The following is a 12,374-nucleotide window of genomic DNA, read 5'->3' as shown; positions in this document are numbered from 1 at the left end:
AATCTATTTACCTTGATGGTACTTACTTTCCATTTTGAGTCAAATTCTTATTCCAAACTCAGTATATTAGTTGGAAAGCACCATGGTGGGGACTGATCCACACATATATATTCAGTCAAATATATTTGATCATGATTCATTATTGTTGACAATTATCTTTATGATAAGTATGTTGGGAGGAAAAACTTTAAGCCCCTGTTTTTTGCTCCGTTTGATGGATGTTGTTTGTTCTAAAAATATGTCGTAAGTATTAGCAATCATAGAAGATTATATGATAATTGTGTATGTGAAGCTCTTACTTAGACTTGATGATGCATTGAAGTTCTTTGGTGACTAAGAACAAGGGTTGTTGAGTTTCAAGAGAATGCATTGTTTGAACCATGTCATGTGAATTGTTTAATACTCTATCATGATAATTTTTATTACAAAAATTTGCTTGTTATGATGCTAGAAAAGTAACTGAAATTATCGTTGATCATACTTATATACTATGCTAGCATTCACAATTCATAAATTATTTCTTTTTTCAAACCTACTCGAGGACGGGTAGGAATTAAGCATCGGGATGTTGATACATCTCCAATGTATCGATAATTTATGAAGTATTCATGCCATATTCACCAATGTTTCTAATACTTTTATAAGGTTTTGACAAAATTTATATGATTTATTTAGAACTAACCCGGACTGGTGTTGTTTTCAGTAGAATTACCGTGGTGTTGTTTTTGTGTGCAGAAAATGAAAGTTCTGAGAATCGCCTGAAACTTTTTGACGATTTTTTTGGAATATGTGAGCAATATTGGAGTGAAGAACCACTAGAGGGGATCTACCTGTGGGCCACAAGGCAACAGGGCACGCCCACCCTTGGGCATGCCCTGATGCCTTGTGGGCCCCCACATGGCTCCATTCGGCGTAATTCCAACACTGGAAATTCCTATATATACCAAAATCCTTAGAAATTAGGAGAGAACTTGCACTCCTCCGCTGCAACTCTCTGTATCAATGAAGAACCCATCTGGAGCCTTTCCCTACACCATCGGAGGGGGAAATCATCTCGAGTGGCCATCTTCATCATCCCAGTGGTGGCCATCACGAGGAGGGAGTAGTTCACCTCAGGGCAGTGGGTATGTACGAGTAGCTATGTGTTCAATATCTCTCTCTCTCTCTCATGTTCTTGAGATGGCAGAATCTCGATGTATCACGGCTTCGTTAATATAGTCGGATTATATGGTGTTCTTCCCTTGCTATCTTGTTGTGATGAATTTAATTTTTCCCTTTGAGATCTCGTTATGTTTTATTAAATATTGCCTTTGCGAACACTTGATGCATGTCTTGCATGTCAATACCTATGGTGACAATGGGGTATTCTATTGATTCACTTCATATATGTTGTGGCATCAACTTGCAGATTCCGGTGACCTTGGGGATCTATACATAGGGTTGATTGCATGTTTTCATACTATGTTCTCCGATAGAAATCTTGGGGTATCTTCGAAGTTCTCTGTGTTGGATTGAATATGATGAATCTGATTTTTTTATGCATGTCGTATAGTTAACCCACGGATACTTGAGGTAACATTGGAGTATCCAGGTGACATTGGGTTTGATTGATATGTATCATAAGTGTTATTCAAGGACAAACTCTCGGCCTATTTGTGACACTTATAGTAATGGATGAAAAGACTGATTGGAAAGAATAACTTTGAGGTGGTTCTACTACCTACACCAATTTCATCTTATGTTATATGCTACTTCTGAACTTTGGAGTAATTCTGGTTTGCACGTTGAGGGATGATCATATGATTCTACTATCTTAGCATTGCGAGACATTGCGCTAGTGAAAATATGAACCCTAGCCCTTATTTCCAAGCATTTATACAATGTTTTGCTCGCTATTTTCTACTTGCTACCTTTCTGTTTTTTACATTTTCAGTTTACAAAAATATATTTCTACTTTCCATACTACACTTGTATCACTATCTCTTTGCCAAACTAGTGCACCTATACAATTTACCATTGTACTGGGTGTGTTCGGGACAAAAGAGATTTCTTGTATTTGATTGCAGGGTTGTTTGAGAGAGACCATATTCATCCTATACCTCCCATGGATTGATAAACCTTAGGTCATCCACTTGAGGGAATTTTGTTGTTGTCCTACAAAACTCTACACTTGGAGGCCCAAAAACGTCTACAAGAATAAAATTGCATAGTAGACATCTTGCTACGTCAGTATCCTCTCGTGGCCACCCTAGCCGATCGCCTATAAATAGGCCCCAAACCCTTCTCTACCCATGAACCACTTCCCTAGCACCTCCTATACCGTGCCAAGCCTAACCGGAGGCCTCGAGGAGGGCTTCGTCCTCGGATCCGGCCGCCCGGTCCGCCTCGGGTCCCAAAGAAATTCGTCTTAGGTGGGCCACCATTCCTCCCCAATCTCTATTCGTATCCTCCTCATGTCTCCACCACCCTGACCCAAGCGTCAATTTGACGTATGCAGGTCCATACGGTGAGCTCCACCTTATCCCGAAGCACATGATCACCAAAGTTGGAGGTGTCGTGGTTGTGGTGCTCGCCATCGACCAACTTCAGCACCCACCGAAATGGAAATATCCCACAAGCATGCGTGCATCATTCCTTCCATTGGATTCTCTATCGATCGTCGCCGATGACCACCATCGCCCTTTGTCCGCGTCATCCAAATTTAAAACCTGGCGTGTGGGACCACGTCATTAGGGTTCTTTCTTGTTTCTACCCATTTAAGGAGGCGTAATTTCCTGAAATTCGTCTTCTCTTTTGGCCCGCGACTTTTCCCCGAAGCATTTTCTGCTTTAACAGTCTACCCCCTCGGAACTTCTCTGTTCATTACTGAAAGGTCCTTGAACTTATTCCTATTATATATTTTATACTAAAAATGATTTGGCATTGATTCTTTTTTGAATATTTGCTTTTTTAGTCTAATTTTTTTGTAGTATTTATTTGAAAATATCTTTGGACAACTTTTTGCATGACCATGGTATTCACGTAGATGTCTTGTATTTTGTGGTATAGATACCGAAGTAGGGAACGCTGCGGGCAATATCGAAAAATCACCTTTCTACTATGTTGACCCAGGCAAGCTTGTTTGAACCTTTGATATGATGATTGGTGTCATGTTTGCCTAATAAAATTATGTGGCATGTAGACACAGTAGTAACAACATGGTTGTTTGTGTTGCATGCATGAATATCTTACATATGACCTAAACTTGAGTAAGTCCATGAAGTGATTCGACGACCTAGTCACAAGGTGACGTGATAGGTTGTGGCCTGGCCATGTTGTAGCATGCGAGTATGTTAACATGTTGAGTGACGCTAGTATCGTCATACACCGAGTCTTGTTCCAGTTCTACCTTACTTTTTCATGCTGCCACGTGTTTTACTGCAAGGGGATACGGTTTAGTAAGTTGCAAACCTCTTTCCATGTACACACCAAATAGAGGGGACGTGATGAGCATTCCATGGCAATGGAATAATTCTAGTGATCTCGCCAGGGGGCATGTATGTTTCCGTTGAGGCCGAGAGGGGGCACCCCTTAGTTGCATGCGGTACAAATTTGATCCCCTACTATTCGAGGCATCGACCTCCCCGTCTTATAGTTTTTCTCGAACGTTGCTTTGCGTGATTTCGAGCATCATGAGATGAAATGGGTGTGTAATTGTTATGTGTGTTTACTTCCATAATACCGTAAGCAGAATCAGTTATTTTGACTAACAGAATCCGTTAAGTGAGGGTAAAGAGTACAACCTATATAGAGTTAAATCTTTTCGAGTAGCCGTGTCCACGGTCAAGGACGTTTGGTTGACACATCAAGTGTCACTATGTATGCCAGTCTCTAGACAACCAAAACTCTTAAATGACAGAAATGAACTTGTGATTCACATGAATATTATTGTTGCTTATTGGACTAACCTGTTTAATTGAATGATGTGTTGAGTATCACTTGGGATGGTTTTACCACCTGGATAATAGCATTTTTATTTTTGAATATAAGCCCTTTATGTGGTGTTGTCGAGACACCCGACTGAGGCAGCTTATATATTTATCCTTTTGAGGTGTCAATTCAGAACCCTGATTGGCATATTTTATTTTCTGTTTATCCTTTCGAGACATCGCTTCACACACTCGATTGGCCCACTTTCTTTTCTGTTTATCCTTTCGAGGCATCGCTCCAGACATTTGATTGGCATATTTTATTTTTGTTTATCCTTTCGGGGTCGTCACTTCAAACACCGGATTGCCCATTTTCTCCTGTGTTTGTTCTTTCAAGGCATTTCTTCACACAACCGATTGGCCTACTTTTATTTCTTGGAAATTTCGGGAGGATTACCGCTTGATTTTCCACTTCATGCATTATTTCATTACACAGTTTAATTTTAATACTTGGTGAAATACTGTATTAAATGTAATGGAATATGTGTGTTTTGTTTGCATTCAATATATGTTATGTCCAAACTGTCTTGCGAGTACATTCAAAGTACTCACTTGGCTTGTTGATTTGACCATATATTGACGAAGGCGATCTTATGAAGAGTATGTTACCGAGTCCGACCCCTAGAGGATTCCTAGTCAGTCAGCTTGCGATCCTGAAGTCGACCACTTGTACTATCCATTGATGCTTCCGCCATGCAAATAAATTTGTCAAGCCTCACCTCGACACTTGACTTATTGTATTATATTAGAGTCATGTCATCTCACTTCATTGTGACATATCCACCACCACCATATATTGCGGGTCAGTAGTACTACCACCATTTCCACTGTTACATATCTTCCTTTAGAAAATATATTGGCACACTTTTAATAAATTGTTGAGAAACCTTAGCTCAACCATGTATAATATTAAGTACTACTAGATTTATGCATCACGGATTATCTACCAGTGCGAATTTATTTGTGTCCTAGAATGACATTAAGGCTATTTCCGATAAACATTTTATTCAGAACCGGTCCTGACAGTTATGGATCTCGTAGTTGATAATATTGATGGACATGTTATTTACTTCTATGATGAAGCTACTAGAATTGCAAAACATGTTAGAAACAAGCGGGATGACTTAGATAAAAATAAGCCTGTTGCTGGCATGCCCATTGTTTCTATTAAGATTGCAGATCATTGATATAATGGCTTATGCGACATTGGTGCTAGTATTAGTGCTATGCCTTTTACCTTATATCAAGAAATTATGTATGACAGAACACTCATTAGAATTGAAGGTATTGATGTCACTATTAAACTTGCAAACAGATACACCATTTTACCACTTGGTATTGTTTGAGATGTTGTTGTCTTGTGTGAAAAAACAAAGTACCCTAGTGATTTCTTAGTACTTGGTTCACAACAAGATAGTTTTTGTCCCATTATATTTGGTAGACCTTTCTTGAACACTGTTAATGCTGAAATTAATTGTGTTACCGAGAAGGTTAAAGTAAGCTTTGGTGATGTATCTCATGAATTTAACTACCCTATGTTTGGAAGACAACCACATGAGAAAGAATTGTCTAATAAAGATGAAATAATTGGTCTTGCTTCTATTATTGTGCCTCCTACTAATCTTTTAGAACAATATCTGGTAGACCATGAAAATGATATGCATATCTTGATGAAAAGGATATATATCATATTATTTTAGTACTAACCTTTCACAACATGAAGAAAACAGGTTACTTATAACTCTGAAGAAGAATAGGGCTGCTATTGGATATACTCTAGGTGATCTTAAGGGCATCAGTCCCACTTTATGTTAGCACATGATTAATATGGAACTAAATGCTAAACCCTTCGTCAACCATCAATGCTACTTGAATCCTAAAATGAAGGAAGTAGTACGAATTGGAATACTAAAGCTTCCGGAGGCATGTAAAATTTATCCTGTTGCTGATAGTAGATGGGTAAGTGATGTTCACTGTGTTCCTAAGAAAGGAGGTATAATTGTTGTCCCTAATGATAAAAATGAACTTATACCACAAATGATAGTAGCTGGTTATAGGATGGTAATTGATTTCAGGATATTAAATAAAAGTACTAGAAAAGATCATTACCACTTGCCTTTTATTGTTTAAATGTTAGAAATATTATCTAGGAAACACTTTATTTTGGAATACCTGTGTCAAAAGAAGACAAGGAGAAAACTACTTTTACTTGCCCTTTTGAAACATATGCTCGTGTATGCCTTTTGGTTTATGCAATGCACATGCTACCTTCAAAATATATGTGATTGATATATTCTCTGATTTTTAGTGAAAATATTGTTGAGGTTTTCATGGATGAATTTTCCGTTTACGGACTTTTGATAATTGCTTGAGCAACCTTGATCGAGTTTTGTAGAGATGTGAACAAACTATTCTTGTCTTAAACTGGGAGAACTACTACTTTATGGTGAATGAAGCTATAGTACTTGGGCATAAAATTTCTGAAAGGGGTATTCAGGTAGACAAAGCTAAAGTTGTTGCTAAACAGAAAATGCGATGTCCTAAAGATATAAAGATATAAGAAGTTTTCTTTCTCATGCTTGTTTCTATAGGCGTTTCATTAGTGATTTCTCAAAGATTTCTAGGCCATTAACTAATCTTATTCGAAAAGATATTACATTTGTTTTTTATGATGATTGTGTAGAAGCCTTTGAAATACTTAAGAAAGCCTTAATTTTTGCACCTATTGTTAAATCATCAGATTGAAACCTACCATTTGAGATTATGTGTGATGCTAGTGATTATGTTGTTGGGGTTGTTCTAGGGAAAAGAGTAGATAAGAAATTGAATGTTATTCATTATTCTAGCATCTCTCTAGACAATGCTTAAAGAAATTATGCTACTATTGAGAAAGAATTTTTAGCAGTTGTGTTTCAATGTGATAACTTTAGAACTTATATTGTCGATTCCAAAGTTACTATTCACACTGATCATGTTGCTATTGAATACCTTATGGAAAAGAAAGATGCCAAGCCTAGACTGATTAGGTGGGTGCTTTTGCATCAAGAGTTTGATTTACATATTGTTGATAGAAAAGGAGCTGAAAACCATGTAGCAAATAATTTGTCTAGAATGGAAAATGTTCTTGATGACCCACTCCCTATTGATGATAATTTTTTTGATGAGCAACTAGTTGTTGTAAATGCTTCTTGTAGTATTCGATAGTATGAAGATTATGCTAATTACATTGTTACATTACTATTGGGTTGACCCGCATCTGTATAAAGAAGGAGTAGATGGTGTTATTAAACATTGTGTTCCTGAGCATGAATAGGAATAGATCGTATGGAAGTGTCATTCAGGGGCCTATGGAGGACACCACGCTGGTGACAGGACTCCACACAAGGTATTGCAATTTGGTTTTTATTGACCTACTCTTTTTGAAGATGCTCATAACTATGCCCTTTCTTGTGATGAGTGTCAAAGAATTGGTAACATTGTTAGTTGTTAGGAGATGCCTATGAATTATTCACTTGCTACTGAACCATTTGATGTTTGGGGTTGTATCTTATCGGACCTTTTTGTTCCTCTAATGGATACACTCATATTTTATTTCTTGTTGATTATGTTACTAACTGGATAGAAGCTATTCCAACTAGTAGTGCTGATCATAACACTTCTATCAGTGTACTAAAGAACGGGGCTCTTAGTACTTTGACTTCTGCACAAACAATGCGGCCTCCTTGCTCGGCAGCATTCTGCAAGAAGATAGCTCAACCACGAGCAACAAGACCAAGCCCCCGGCAAGCCACCTTGCCTGGGGAGAATACCTAATAGCCATCATGCCCGGTAGGACCCCTCCACATCTTTGTCGCTCCACCTCATCAGGTTGATTGTAACCATTAGCTAGATGTCGAGCACACACATGGTTAGGTGGGGGCTTGTCAGAGGCCCTTGGAAATAGTCACGGGCATGCAACAACTTTAATGACACCCGCCCAGAGCGTGGCAAGAGAATAAAAGGTAGCTGGGAGAATGACACAAAAGGAGAGGTAATCCTTGCCGGAAGACATCACCAGCATGACACCTCACGACGCATTTAATGCGCCTGCCCTAATCCGCGAGGGATAAGTATGTATAACTATAGCTCTTGTTAGCAGTTTTGGCAACTATAGAAATCACTATTCACCTTAACAAAAGACCATTTTAGCCACTATGGTAACCTCTTGCACTATGAAAGGAGGTCCATGACTAACTTTTGAAAGGTCGAGTCTTTGTCCATTTGTACACATAGTTGCACTCCTCATGCATCCTCGCCCAATTGTCGTGCTCTTATACTGGGGCACACACGCATAATCCCAGAACACAGGACGGAGGGTCTTATGCTTCTAAGCAGCCCGAACCTGTCTAAAAACCTCCGAGCACGTATGTGTTTGATGATGTTATTTGTGCATGTGTGACCTGCTACCTCTTGAGCTTGCATTGGTTTTTCCCTTCAAGAGGAAAGGGTGATGCATCACAGTAGGAATAAGTATTTCCCTCAGTTTGAGAACCAAGGTATCAATCCAGTACGAGTATCAAGATGAGGCACCAATGTATGGGCACAAAAACAAACAAACTTGCACCCAACGCTATAAAGGGGTTGTCAATCCCTTCACGATTATTTGCAAGGTGAGATCTGAAGGTGAAAAGTGCAACAAATTAATTTTGTGGATCTGAAAATAAGATGTGAAGTAGACCCGGGGCCATAGTGTTCACTAGAGGCTTCTCTCATGATAGCAAGTATTACGGTGGGTGAACGAATTACTATCGAGCAATTGATAGAATCACGCAAAGTCATCAAGATATCTAAGGCAATGATCAGACATATAGGCATCATGTCCGAGACAAGTAGACCGATACTTTCTGCATCTACTACTATTACTCCACACATCGATCGCTATCCAGCATGCATCTAGTGTATTGAGTTCATAACAAATAGAGTAACACCTTAAGCAAGATGACATGATGTAGAGGGATAGATTCATGCAATAGATATAAACCCCATCTTTTTACCCTTGATGGCAACAACACGATGCGTGCCTTGCTACCCCTTCTGTCACTAGGTGAGGACACCGCACGGTATGAACCCAAAACCAAGCACTTCTCCCATTGCAAGAATTATAGATCAAGTTGGCCAAACGGAACCCACAACTCGAAGAGAATTACAAGGATACGAAATCATGCATATAAGATATCAAAGGAGACTCAAATAATATTCATAGATAATCTGATCATAAATCCACAATTCATCGGATCTCGATAAACACACCGCAAAAGAAGGTTACATCGGATAGATCTCCATGATGATCATGGAGAACTTTGTATTGAAGATCCAAGAGAGAGAAGAAGCGATCTAGCTACTAGCTATGGACCCGAAGGTGTGTGGTGAACTACTCACGCATCATCGGAGAGGCAATGGTGTTGACGAAGAAGCCCTCCGTGTCCGAACCCCCCTCCGATAGGGCACCAGGACGGTCCCCAGATGGGATCTTGCGGAGACATAAGCTTGCGGTGGCGAAAAGTATTTTCGTGGCTCTCTGTAGTGGTTCTGGATTTTTAGAGAAATTATAGGCGAAAGAAGTAGGGCAAAGGAGCCACGTGGGGCCCACAAGCCCGCTAGGCGCCCCCCAGGCTGCGGCTAGGGGGCTTGTGAGTTCCCCCGGGGTCTCCTGCCTTGGTTCTCAAGTCCCGTGCATATCTTCTGTTATGGAAAAAATCATCCCGCGGGTTTTATTCCATTTGGACTCCGTTTAATATTGTTCTCTGAAAAAGGTCAAAAACACGAAAAAACAAAAACTGGCACTTGGCACTTAGTTAATAGGTTAGTCCCAAAAAACATATAAAATAGCATATTCATGCATATAAAATATCCAAAGTTGACAAGATAATAGCATGGAACCTTCAAAAATTATAGATACGTTGGAGACGTATCATGACCCCGCCGAAACCAGAAGGGATCACATTGATTACATAGATCGTCGTTCATACCCCACATGTTTGGCGCGCGAGGTAGGGGATCGCGTGAGCGAATCTTTCTCAAATTTTGCATGCCTTCATCAACATCTTCACCAATACTCATGGGTCCCAACAAGGCCAAGGGCACCTCTATAGCCCTCACGTCTTCGTCTAAGTTGCCATCACAGGCGGCTACAGGCTACTTTGATGGGAGAAACCGTCACACTCACCGTGCTAGTCAGCGCAGCCAAAACACCACCCGGAGTTCCGTGAGACGGAACACGGACCCCGTCATTATGGCAGCGCAAGGCACTCTTGCAGCAACCGGGGACAACACTGGAGCTGGAGCACTTGCGGCAACGCTGGCGGGAACATGAACTCCACCATGCCATTCACAAGATAACCGGGATCAGAGCTCGTGGAGCGATGACCCTAGGCAACATGCAGACAAGAGCCCTGTGCACCATTCTCAGGGCGTGGAGGGCCAAGATCAGCGTCAACCTCCAAAGGAGGGTGTGAAGCACACTACAGGACGGGGAGCATTCCTCATGGGTCGGTAGTAGACGCGCCACTCATGCCTTGCGCCGTTCCATGCCCAAGACGATGGAGGAAGCCCTAGCGAGGGCCCACCTTTTGTGGAATTTCTCGCCCATGCGAGAAAAGACAGAAGACTAGAGGGCGACAATACAGAGCCTGCTGAGCTTTGCAAACCGCGACAAGCCACACGTAGTGGTCCCTCACAAGCACGCCACACGACTCCAATAGGGCCGTCGTCGCACGCAAGGCTGGTGGGGCACCCATGGTGCAGTCGCCCCCGCAGCAACAACAACCATCTTGCGGGTCTGATGCACAGGACGAAGTGTCCTATTCCTTGATGTACACGTGGCGGAAGTGAGACCAATGTCAGGTTTTTGAGGACACGCGCAAAGAGGATGCACGCACCACCATCAAACAGTGGCGCGGGACGTGACACCAATCAAACGAGCGTGCATATCCAGCTCTCGATGAGCCTGCGCCTGGGGCGCCCGGTCATATGTCTGCAATGTACCGATAATTTATGAAGTATTCATGCCATGTTTGCCTATGCTTACAATACTTTTATATGCTTTTGCTCCACTTTGTATGATTTATTTAGAACTAACTAGGACTGACGCTGTTTTCAGCAGGACTACCATGGTGTTCTCTTTTGTGCAGAAATACAAGTTCTTGGAATTGGACAGAACTTTTTGACAATTTTTTGGAAGAAAATAGAAACACTGGAGCAAAGAACCACTAGAGGGGGGCGTGGTTCCCACTAGACACCAGGTCGCGTGTGTACCCCTGGCGTGGTTGATGTCTAGTGGGCACCTCATGGCCCATCTTAGCATGAAACCAATGCCCAAAAATCCTATAAATATAGAAACATCCAGAAATAATCCTAGACAAGAAGTTCTACGGCCGCAGGCTTATGTAGCCACGAAAAACCAATCTGGAGACGTTCCACTACCCTACCGGAGAGGGGAAATCATCTCTGGTGGCCATCTCCATCATCCCTGCGGATGCCATGACGAGGAGGGAGTAGTCCACCCTCGCGGCTAAGGGTTTCTACCAGTAGCTATGTGTTTAATCTCTCTCTCTCACGCTCTTGTTCTTGAGATGTCTTGATCTTGATATATGACGGGCCATGTTAATGTAGTTGGATCATATGGTGTTTGTCCCATCCCATTGTTGTGGTGAATTGAATCTTTCACTTTAAGATATCGTTATATTGGATTGAATATTCAGGTTTGAGAGGACATAAAATATGTCTTGCATGCGGATACCCGTAGTGATATGGGGATATTCAAGTGATTCACTTGATATATGTTGTGGCATCAACTCGTGGATTCCCGAGGTGACATTGGGGTAATCTGGGCATAGGAGTTGATTGCACGTTTTCATACTATGTTCTCCGATAGAAATATTGGTGTTCTCCTTGAAGTTCGTTGTGTTGGATTGAGTGTTATGAATATGAATTTGTTATGGTGTTATTTTAGTACGAACTCTTGATAGATCGATCAGAATGAATAACTTGTTATGTTAGTACGAACTCTTGGAAAGATTGATCGGAAAGAATAACTTTGAGGTGGTTTTGTACCCTACAAACAATTTCTTCTTATGTTCTTTGCTAGACAGGAACTTTCGAGTGATTCGTCATCCCATGTTGAGGGATTGTAACGTGATCCAATTATATTAGCATTGTTGAGAGATTGCACTAGGGAACGTACGGACCCTAGGCCTCATTTTCGAGCACTTCAATACCATTTATGCTCACTTTTGTTACTTGCTACCTTGCTGTTTTTATATCTTAGATTGCAAAAATCAATATCTACTATCATTACTACACTTGTATCAGCATCTCTTTGCCAAACTAGTGCACCTATACAATTTACCATTGTATTTGGTGTGTTGG

This window comes from Hordeum vulgare, chromosome 2H (assembly GCF_904849725.1).
Source record: "Hordeum vulgare subsp. vulgare chromosome 2H, MorexV3_pseudomolecules_assembly, whole genome shotgun sequence".
Lineage (NCBI taxonomy): Eukaryota > Viridiplantae > Streptophyta > Magnoliopsida > Poales > Poaceae > Hordeum > Hordeum vulgare.
The sequence above is the reverse complement of the archived record's forward strand: the minus strand, read 5'-3'. Positions refer to the sequence as shown.